The 8739-nt window shown below is 43.4% G+C and overlaps 1 non-coding gene across 1 annotated transcript; it reads left to right on the top strand.

Annotated features, from left to right (window-relative positions):
* The first annotated feature begins 2453 nt into the window (after positions 1 to 2453).
* TRNAI-GAU (transfer RNA isoleucine (anticodon GAU)) lies at positions 2454 to 2529 on the top strand. Its single transcript has one exon. It is a non-coding gene; the product is annotated as a tRNA-Ile (tRNA).
* Positions 2530 to 8739: the final 6210 nt, after the last annotated feature.

Here is an 8739-nt window from a genome sequence, read left to right as displayed (position 1 = left end):
CCACATGGAGGAGGCCAGGAGAAGCAGCCAAGATGGCAGAGTGCTTAGGGAGAAGCCAGTTTGTGCAGAAAGAAGGAGATGGGGAACAGAGGTGAATAAGGCTGATGAGGTAGAAACCTTTGATCCTAGGAAACTCGAATAAGTCAGTAGCTTTGTGAGCACTGAATGAGTGGGTTTTGGAGCCCAATGTGTGTTTTTACTTGCCAGCCAGGTGCAAGCTAGGATTAAAGCTAATGGTCCACCAGTTCTTGGCTCCATTGTTTCATTACCGTCTGTCTGAATCTAATGTGAACCTCTATGGGCCAGGTGGCTGTGATGGTGGCCATGGCTACTGGCCATACACTAGCCATGGGAAAAGCTTCCCGGGACAGGGGGAGGGCCTCCAGCAAAGCCCCTCCCCACTCCCATCAGGGTATTTCACATTGTCCAATATCCATAAATCCATCCAACAAAGGAGCCAGTGCCCACTCTGGTCGTAGTTCAGGAATCAGTCCACGCACAAAGGGCCTCAGCCACCCCCCTCATCCCTGCCATCCTGGCAGGTCTTACACTGTCCCAAGGAGGAGCACGTGGCAATGTCAGTCAGCATTGCCATCTTTGCTCCGGAGAGCATGATGGTGTTCACTCCTATGTCCCAAAATTGCAGACCTACCAGGGGCATAGTAGATACTCCTTGCTGCTGGGCTCTCACCTTCTGGAGACTGCGGATCACAACTCAAGCCTGATTCTTCTCATCCTCCAAAGAAGAAGTGAAAACACTAGCTCCCGCTGCCAGGCTTGAGACCCGGGCTTCTGCCGCCTTCTGCTCTGCAGGCCTTGCAGCCCCAGCCCCGTCCTCAGCCCCCTTCTCCCGCCACTGCTGGCTCTCCAGAACATCCAGGGCAATCTGCAACTCACGACCCTGTGATTCTTTCTCCAGCAGCTGCTCCATTTCCAAGCGAATCTCACGAACCTGATTGGCCTCTTTCTCCGGTGCTTGCTCCAGCTCCAGGGTCGGCATCTCTTTCTCCCACGTTTGCTCCAGCTCCTTCCACTTTTGGTTTGCAGGTCCCGGGCAGCCTCTTCCACAGAGCTCTTGGTTTCCTCATGCATGGCTATAAAAGTCAGCCAGCCTACAGTCCCCAAAAGGACAGCCATGGGGAACCATAATAGCAGCCAGTCCTCTACTCCACCACTCAAAGGTGGTGGTGGCTCCATACTGAACTGTATCGAATTCTGCCACAGACAAGCCAAATGTAAAGCCAGTAACTGTGACCACCATCACAACCGCCTGGCCTATGCAGGTTCACATTTGATTCGACAGACGGTAAGGAAACAGTGGAGCCGAGAACTGGTGGGCCATTACCTTTAATCCTAGCTCACACTCGGTGGGTGAGAAATACACACAATGGGAAAACACTTCCCTTTCCATTCAGGGCTCCCAAAGCCACTGACTTATTCGAGTTTCCTAGAATCAAAGGTTTCTACCTCACCAGCGTTATTCACCTCTGTTCCCCATCTCCTTCTCTCTGCACAAACTGGTTTCTCCTTCAGCACTCCACCATCTTGGCTGCTTCTCCTCTCCTCCATGTGGCCTTTCTCTGCTCTCCTACAGCATGGGCTCCTCTGCCCCATTTTATAGTGTAGAAATCAAAACCTTTAATCCAATATTTTAATAAGGAAGTCTCTGATACAAAGTCACTTATCTGAGGCATAAATGGGATTCCTCATGAAAGTGCACCACACCACATCATGCAACAGTCAATGGTGTGGTTAAAAGCTGTGTTGAGAAGATCTTCATATTATAAGGGTGGGAAAAGCTTAGTCTTAAAACTAAACCTTAGGCTATGAGGACCTTGCCAGCTTACAGCTTGTCTCCCACACCCAATGCAAACTATAAGTGAGCAAAGATATATATCATATTTACAAACTTATTTGACTGACAAAAGACATATTGTGTATGTACTGAGATAAGAAACCCCCTTTTACTAAGAGGCTTAAAAGGCATTTTATGATTTAGGCCAAGCATTCAGAGAGATTTTGTAAATATGATTTTTATACTTGTGTGTGATTTATGCCAGCTCAAGAAAGCTGATTGTATTCATGCTTAGGAAGGACTATTATATTGTAAATAGAGAGATTTTTGTACTAGATTTTCAATGGAAGAAGGAAGGAGACTTGGACCCTCTTCTTCCCCACACCTGTGAGGAAGAAGTTAAGCAGCTAGCCAGGAATGCGGGAGAGGGAAGAAAGATTTAAGTAGCCCTTTCCTCTCCCCTTTCTTTCTCTTAATGAGCAATTTACAAATAATGCTTATCCTCTGACTCCATGTAAGCCCCCTTCCTTTTCCCCCAACTTGTATGTGATCAAGTGTATATAACTAACTTCAGAGCTATATTCGAAGCTACATGATTTGGGTCAGCTATACCCCATGTAAGTCATATGCAGCTGGCTTATTAATAAATCTCCTCTTGGCCCTGGCCGGTTGGCTCAGCGGTAGAGCATCGGCCTGATGTGCGGGGGACTCGGGTTCGATTCCCGGCCAGGGCACATAGGAGAAGCACCCATTTGCTTCTCCACCCCCCACCCCCTCCTTCCTCTCTGTCTCTCTCTTCCCCTCCCGCAGCCAAGGCTCCATTGGAACAAAGATGGCCCGGGTGCTGGGGATGGCTCCTTGGTGCCTCTGCCCCAGGCTCTAGAGTGGCTCTGGTCGCGGCAGAGCGACGCCCCGGAGGGGCAGAGCATCGCCCCCTGGTGGGCAGAGCGTCGCCCCTGGTGGGCGTGCTGGGTGGATCCTGGTCGGGCGCATGTGGGAGTCTGTCTGACTGTCTCTCCCTGTTTCCAGCTTCAAAAAAATACAAAAATAAATAAATAAATCTCCTCTTAAAAACTCTTCTTTATCCTGCCTTGGTGTCTCTGCATAACCTGTGGAATTAAGGTACACTACTTTACAACAATGCCAGTAATAAACATTAAGTTTTTTCTTTTACTTTGACTGTCAGCTTCATGTAAATTTAATATTTTGTTATTAGTAATTATTTTCTACGTTTCTTAATGTTATTCTTTTCTTTTTCTTTTTATTTTTTATTTTTATTTTTTTTCATGTTTCTGAAGCTGGAAACAGGGAGAGACAGTCAGACAGACTCCCGCATGTGCCCGACCGGGATCCACCTGGCACGTCCACCATGGGGCGATGCTCTGCCCACCAGGGGGCGATGCTCTGCCCATCCTGGGCGTCGCCATGTTGCGACCAGAGCCACTCTAGCGCCTGAGGCAGAGGCCACAGAGCCATCCCCAGCGCCCGGGCCATCTTTGCTCCAATGGAGCCTTGGCTGCGGGAGGGGAAGAGAGAGACAGAGAGGAAAGCGCGGCGGAGGGGTGGAGAAGCAAATGGGCGCTTCTCCTGTGTGCCCTGGCCGGGAATCGAACCCGGGTCCTCCGCACACTAGGCCGACGCTTTACCGCTGAGCCAACCGGCCAGGGCTCTTTTTATTTTTTTAATCCCCTTTATAGAAAAGTAATTACAAATGAAGAGATTTTTATGTAAGAAACAATAGCTTTATATATTCTTTGTATTTTAATTATTTAATATTTACCTGAAAAGAATTGTTTGATTTTTTTTTTAGGTTTTCAAAAACAATATCTAATGAAGAGAGCAAGGTATTGTAAAATATACATTCTCAAAAATATTATCTGTAATAAAAAATACATTATAACAGATCTAGTTAAAATACAGAAAATCTATTGTTGTAGAGATGTACTTTGAAAGAGTAATTTAGAAACAGTTATTGATAAAGGTACATTTTTGATAAGAATTAGTTCTTTTAAGAATAGCTATGTGTTTGCTTTTATGAAAAGGTGAATATTTATCACCTCTGTATTATAAGTATAGTTTATAAATATTTTGGGGATATTAAAAACAATTATTTCTTTGCAGGTCAAAGAGAAGATTGATTCTGTGGATGACCTTGATGACTTAACTCAGTCATCTGAAACAGTTTCAGAACATTGCGAGTTACCTCACTCCAATTATAAGAAATTCATGTTGCTAACTGAACAACTTTGCATGGATTGTAAAGGTAGCACCATTGTGTAAACGTAAAGCCTTTTTATGTAAACCTTAGTGATATATGGAAATCTTGTCTAGTTCTGCATCACAGGGGGGTGTACTGTTGAGCTATTTATCTGGGAAATATGTTCTATATTCATATAAAATGAGAGCGATTGTATGGTCTCAGCCCCAGAGCTGTGATGATTTCCACAGTACCTTTCTCAGTGTGGATGGTAACATCTCCTGTGCTTACTCTCTCTGCTTCTCTCCTACGCCTTCACTCAAGGTCACGTTGTGGAGATTTCCCTCCTAGAAGACCAAATCACCTCAGAGCTGTTTTTCCTGCCATTTCACCCGAAGCCTTGGTCTGCATTACAGGCATATTTTTTTTTAAAAGACTATTTATTTATTTTAGAGGAGAGAGAGAAAGAGAGAGAGTGAAAGAGAGAAAAAAAAGTGGGGGAGGAGCAGGAAACTCCCATATGTGCCTTGACTGGGCAAGACCAGGGTTTTGAACCAGCGACATCAGTGTTCCAGGTCAAAGCTTTATCCACTGTGCCACCACAGGTTAGGACATAATTATTATCTATTTAAAAATTCAGATCTCATCATGTGGAAGACCCAGCTATTACTTCTCATTTACATAAGGTTAAATGCCACGATCCTCTAGCTTTGTTTTGGATCATTTAGTGTTCTTCTTTCCATCTGTGTTTAGAGCCACTGTCTTATATAATGTTTTTTCCTATAGTAACTGTTTTCAACAGCTTGGTTAGGTATACTACACATGCATGAAGTGTATAATTTGATAGTTTTCACCTAAGTAACACAAATGAATTCATCACCGCAATCCAGACAATTACCGTATTCATCACGCATAAGTCTCCCCATGCCCCATGACATCCATTATTACGAGATTGAGAATTGTTTTTTGAAGTATTTGTGCTGTTTTCTGTTCTCACTGGCTGTGTGTGAGGTTTCAATTCCTCCATGTCTTCACACTTAGTATTGTCAGTTTTTAAAATCTTAGTCATTCTGATAGGTGTGCAGTGTGTAGACCATCATGATTTTAGTATGTATTGCCCTAATAACTAAAAATATCGAACCTCTTTTCATGTGATACTTGCCATATGTATATCTTTTCTGAACTGTCCAGATTTTTTGCCATTTTAAAAACTAGGTTGTTTGTTTTCTTATTTGTTGAGTTTTGAGGCTTCTTTTTTTTTTTTGTATTTTTCCAAAGTGAAAAGCGGGGGTGGGGGAGTGGGGGAGCAGGCAGACAGACTCGCGCATGCGCCCGACTGGGTTCCACCCGGCATGCCTACTAGAGGGTGATGCTCAGCCCCTCTGGGGCTTTGCTCAGCTGCAACTGGAGCCATTCTAGCACCTGAGGCAGAGGCCATGGAGCCATCTTCAGTGTCCCCCCCATCTTTGCTCCAATGGAGCCTTAGTTGCAGGAGGGGAAGAGAGAGAGAAAAAGGAGATGGGGAAGGGTGGAGAAGCAGATGGGTATTTCTGTGTGTCAAGGCCAGGAATCAAACCCGGGACTTCCACGTGCCGGGCTGATGCTCTACCATTGAGCTAACCGGCCAGGGCCATTGAGAATTCTTTATATATTCTGGATAAAATTTCTATATCAGTTATATTTTTTGCAAGGATTTTCTCCTAGTTTGTGCCTTGTTTTTTTTATTCTCCTCATAGTGTTCTTTGAAGAGGGTAAGTTTTTCTTTTTGGTGAAATCTAATTAATCCATTTGTTTTTTTATGGATTTTGCTTTTGGTGTTCATGTTTAAGAAATTTTTGCCTACCACAGGGTCACAAAGATTTTTCTCCTATGTTTTCTTTTAGAAGTTTTATAGTTTTAAGTGTCACATTTGTATCTATGATTCATTTTTTGTTCTCTTTTATGTATGACACAAGGTATGGATCCAAGTTCATTCTTTTGGATATGGACTCCCTGATGTTCCAGCACAATTTGTTGAGAAGGTTATATTTTCTCCACTTTGTGCTACCGTGCCTTTGTCAAAATCAGTTGACCATATGTATGTGTTTATTTCAACTCTGTTCTGACCATTGATCTATTTGGCCCTCCTGACACCAATAAGTGCCATTTTAATTACTTCAGGTTGATAATAGTTCTTGGAAACATGCAGTATTAGTCCTCCAGTTGTGTTCTTCTTCATGGTTATTTTACTATGCTAGACTCTTTGCATTTCCACATGAATTTTAAATCATCAATTTCTAAAGAAAATAGTCTACTTGTATTATCAAAATTAGATCCTGATTATGTTGAATCAGCAGATTAATTTGAAGAGAAGTGACTTCTTAACAATATTGACTTTTAATCTCTAAACAAAGTCTATGTCTCCATTGATATAGACCTTTTCTAATTTTCTCAATAACATTTTGTAGTTTTTTTTGTTTGTTTGTTTTTCCTGTATTTTTTTGAAGCCAGAAACAGGGAGAGACAGTGAGACAGACTCCCGCATGCGCCCGACCGGGATCCACCCGGCACGCCCACTAGGGGGCACCGCTCTGCCCACCAGGGGGTGACGCTCTGCTCCTCCGGGGCGTCGCTCTGTTGCAACCAGAGCCACTCGAGCGCCTGGGGCAGAGGCCGAGGAGCCATCCCCAGCGCCCGGGCCATCTTTGCTGCAATGGAGCCTCACTACGGGAGGGGAAGAGAGAGACAGAGAGGAAGGAGAGGGGGAGGGGTGGAGAAGCAGATGGGTGCTTCTCCTGTGTGCCCTGGCCGGGAATCGAACCCGGGACTTCTGCATGCCAGGCCGATGCTCTATCACTGAGCCAACTGGCCAGGGCCAACATTTTGTAGTTTTTAAGATATAAATCTTTCAGCATTGGCCAGTTAGCTCAGTGGATAGAACATCGGTCCAGTGTGTGGGCATTCGACTTCAATCCTTAGGGCACAGAGGAGAAGCAACCATCTGCTTCTCTCCCCCACTCCTCCTTTTCACTTTCTTCCCCCTCTTGCAGCTAGTGGCTCGATTTGTTTGAGCGTTGGCCCCAGGCACTGAGGATAGCTTGGTTGGTGCATGCATTGGTCCCAGACAGGTTTCCAAGTGGATCCTGGTCGGGGTGCATGCCGGTGTTTGTCTTTCTATCTCTCCTCTCACTTAAAAAAGAAATTTAATCTCTGATTGTTCAGTGCTAATATGTAGAAATACAGGTGATTTTTATATATTGATTCTGTATCTTCTAACTTTGTTAAACTCATTTACTAATTCTAGTACCTTTTTGGTAGGTTCTATCAGATTTTCTATATAACCAAAGGCTGTCAAGTTTTCTTTCTTAAACTACTATTTTACTAAAGATAATAAATATTTTAAGACTTTTGGACAATACATTCTCCATCACAACTAATCACCTCTGCCACTGTAACATGAGAGAATAGCCAAAGACAGTATATAAATTAAAAGGTTGACTGGATTTGGATAAATTTTACTCACTGAAACAAAAACTTGACCCACAAGTTGAAGTTCGCTAGTTCCTAGTATATGATCAGGTTGTCTGCTAAGAAAGGCAGTTTTACTTCTTTCTTTCCCATATAGGTTCCTTTTGTTTCTTTGTCTTGCCTAATTGCACTAGCTAGAACCTCTAGTATAGTGCTGAGGAGTAAAAGCAATCATTCCTATCTTGTTCCTGATCTTTTGGAGGAAAGAATTCATCTTTTCACCATTACCTATGATATTAGCTATAGAGTTCTCATGAATTTTCTTTATCATATTTAATAAGTTCCCTTGTATCCTAATTTACTGAAAGTTTTTTGTTTTTTTTAAATCAGAAATACATGTTGAATTTATTTTCTCTATCATAGTAAGGGGCTGGATTGTTTTATGGTTCTACTTTCAGTGAGTCTGCCTTAAAACAAAAACAAACTTCATTTGTTTTAGTCTTTGAATGGGTGTTGTTGCATCCACCGGGTACAACAAATGTTGGAGACTTTCAGGGGTTTAGATCTTGCTTTATTGGCCAAGTTTAACCTGCGCAGGGGCGAACTCTCAAGGCGTCCGGAGACACTGTACCCACAAGGGGCTGTAAACGAGAGTCGCGCCTGGCACTTACAACTAGGTCCTTATATATCCTAAAGTGAGCAAGCATTATACAGAAGCAGATGCAGCAGTTCGCTATTTGCTAGGGGGGTTGCGCGCAACATAGCAACAGGGGAAGGGTTTAGCTCAGTGGCAAATTTCAAACATAAACTTCTGATAAGGGTCTCTAACCAATGGAATGCAGGATGTTTGCCTAGCTTTGTGCTGATCTCTTTGTTCTCGGCCTCACAGAGACCCTATCAGCACTTCCCTGTTCCTGCTCCTCCAAGAGGAGGAGCAGCCACAGCACACTTCCCCGAACCTAACATTCCCCCATCTCTTTTGGGCATAAATCAAACCCTTGATTCTTCATTAGTGGGAAGAATGGTATAAGGTTGGGACAGAACCATTAACTTCACTACTTCTATTCTTTCTTTAAAATAACTGAGTAGCTGTTGACCAAAATGGGCCCTATGGACAAGTGGCATAGGAAACCAATACATGGACTTAGTAAAGGGAGAAGGTAAGGTAAAACACCATTGAGGCTATTCCATAAGGGGCTTTCAAAAAGCTCTCTTCTTCTTTTTACTAGATCTTCTTGTAGCCTTTTGATTTTGTCTCGGACTATACCAGATTTGTTGGCATAGAAGCAGCAACGTTCCT

The sequence above is a fragment of the Saccopteryx bilineata genome, chromosome 5 (genome assembly GCF_036850765.1).
Source record: "Saccopteryx bilineata isolate mSacBil1 chromosome 5, mSacBil1_pri_phased_curated, whole genome shotgun sequence".
NCBI lineage: Eukaryota > Metazoa > Chordata > Mammalia > Chiroptera > Emballonuridae > Saccopteryx > Saccopteryx bilineata.
This window is presented reverse-complemented; position numbering and strand designations above follow the sequence as displayed.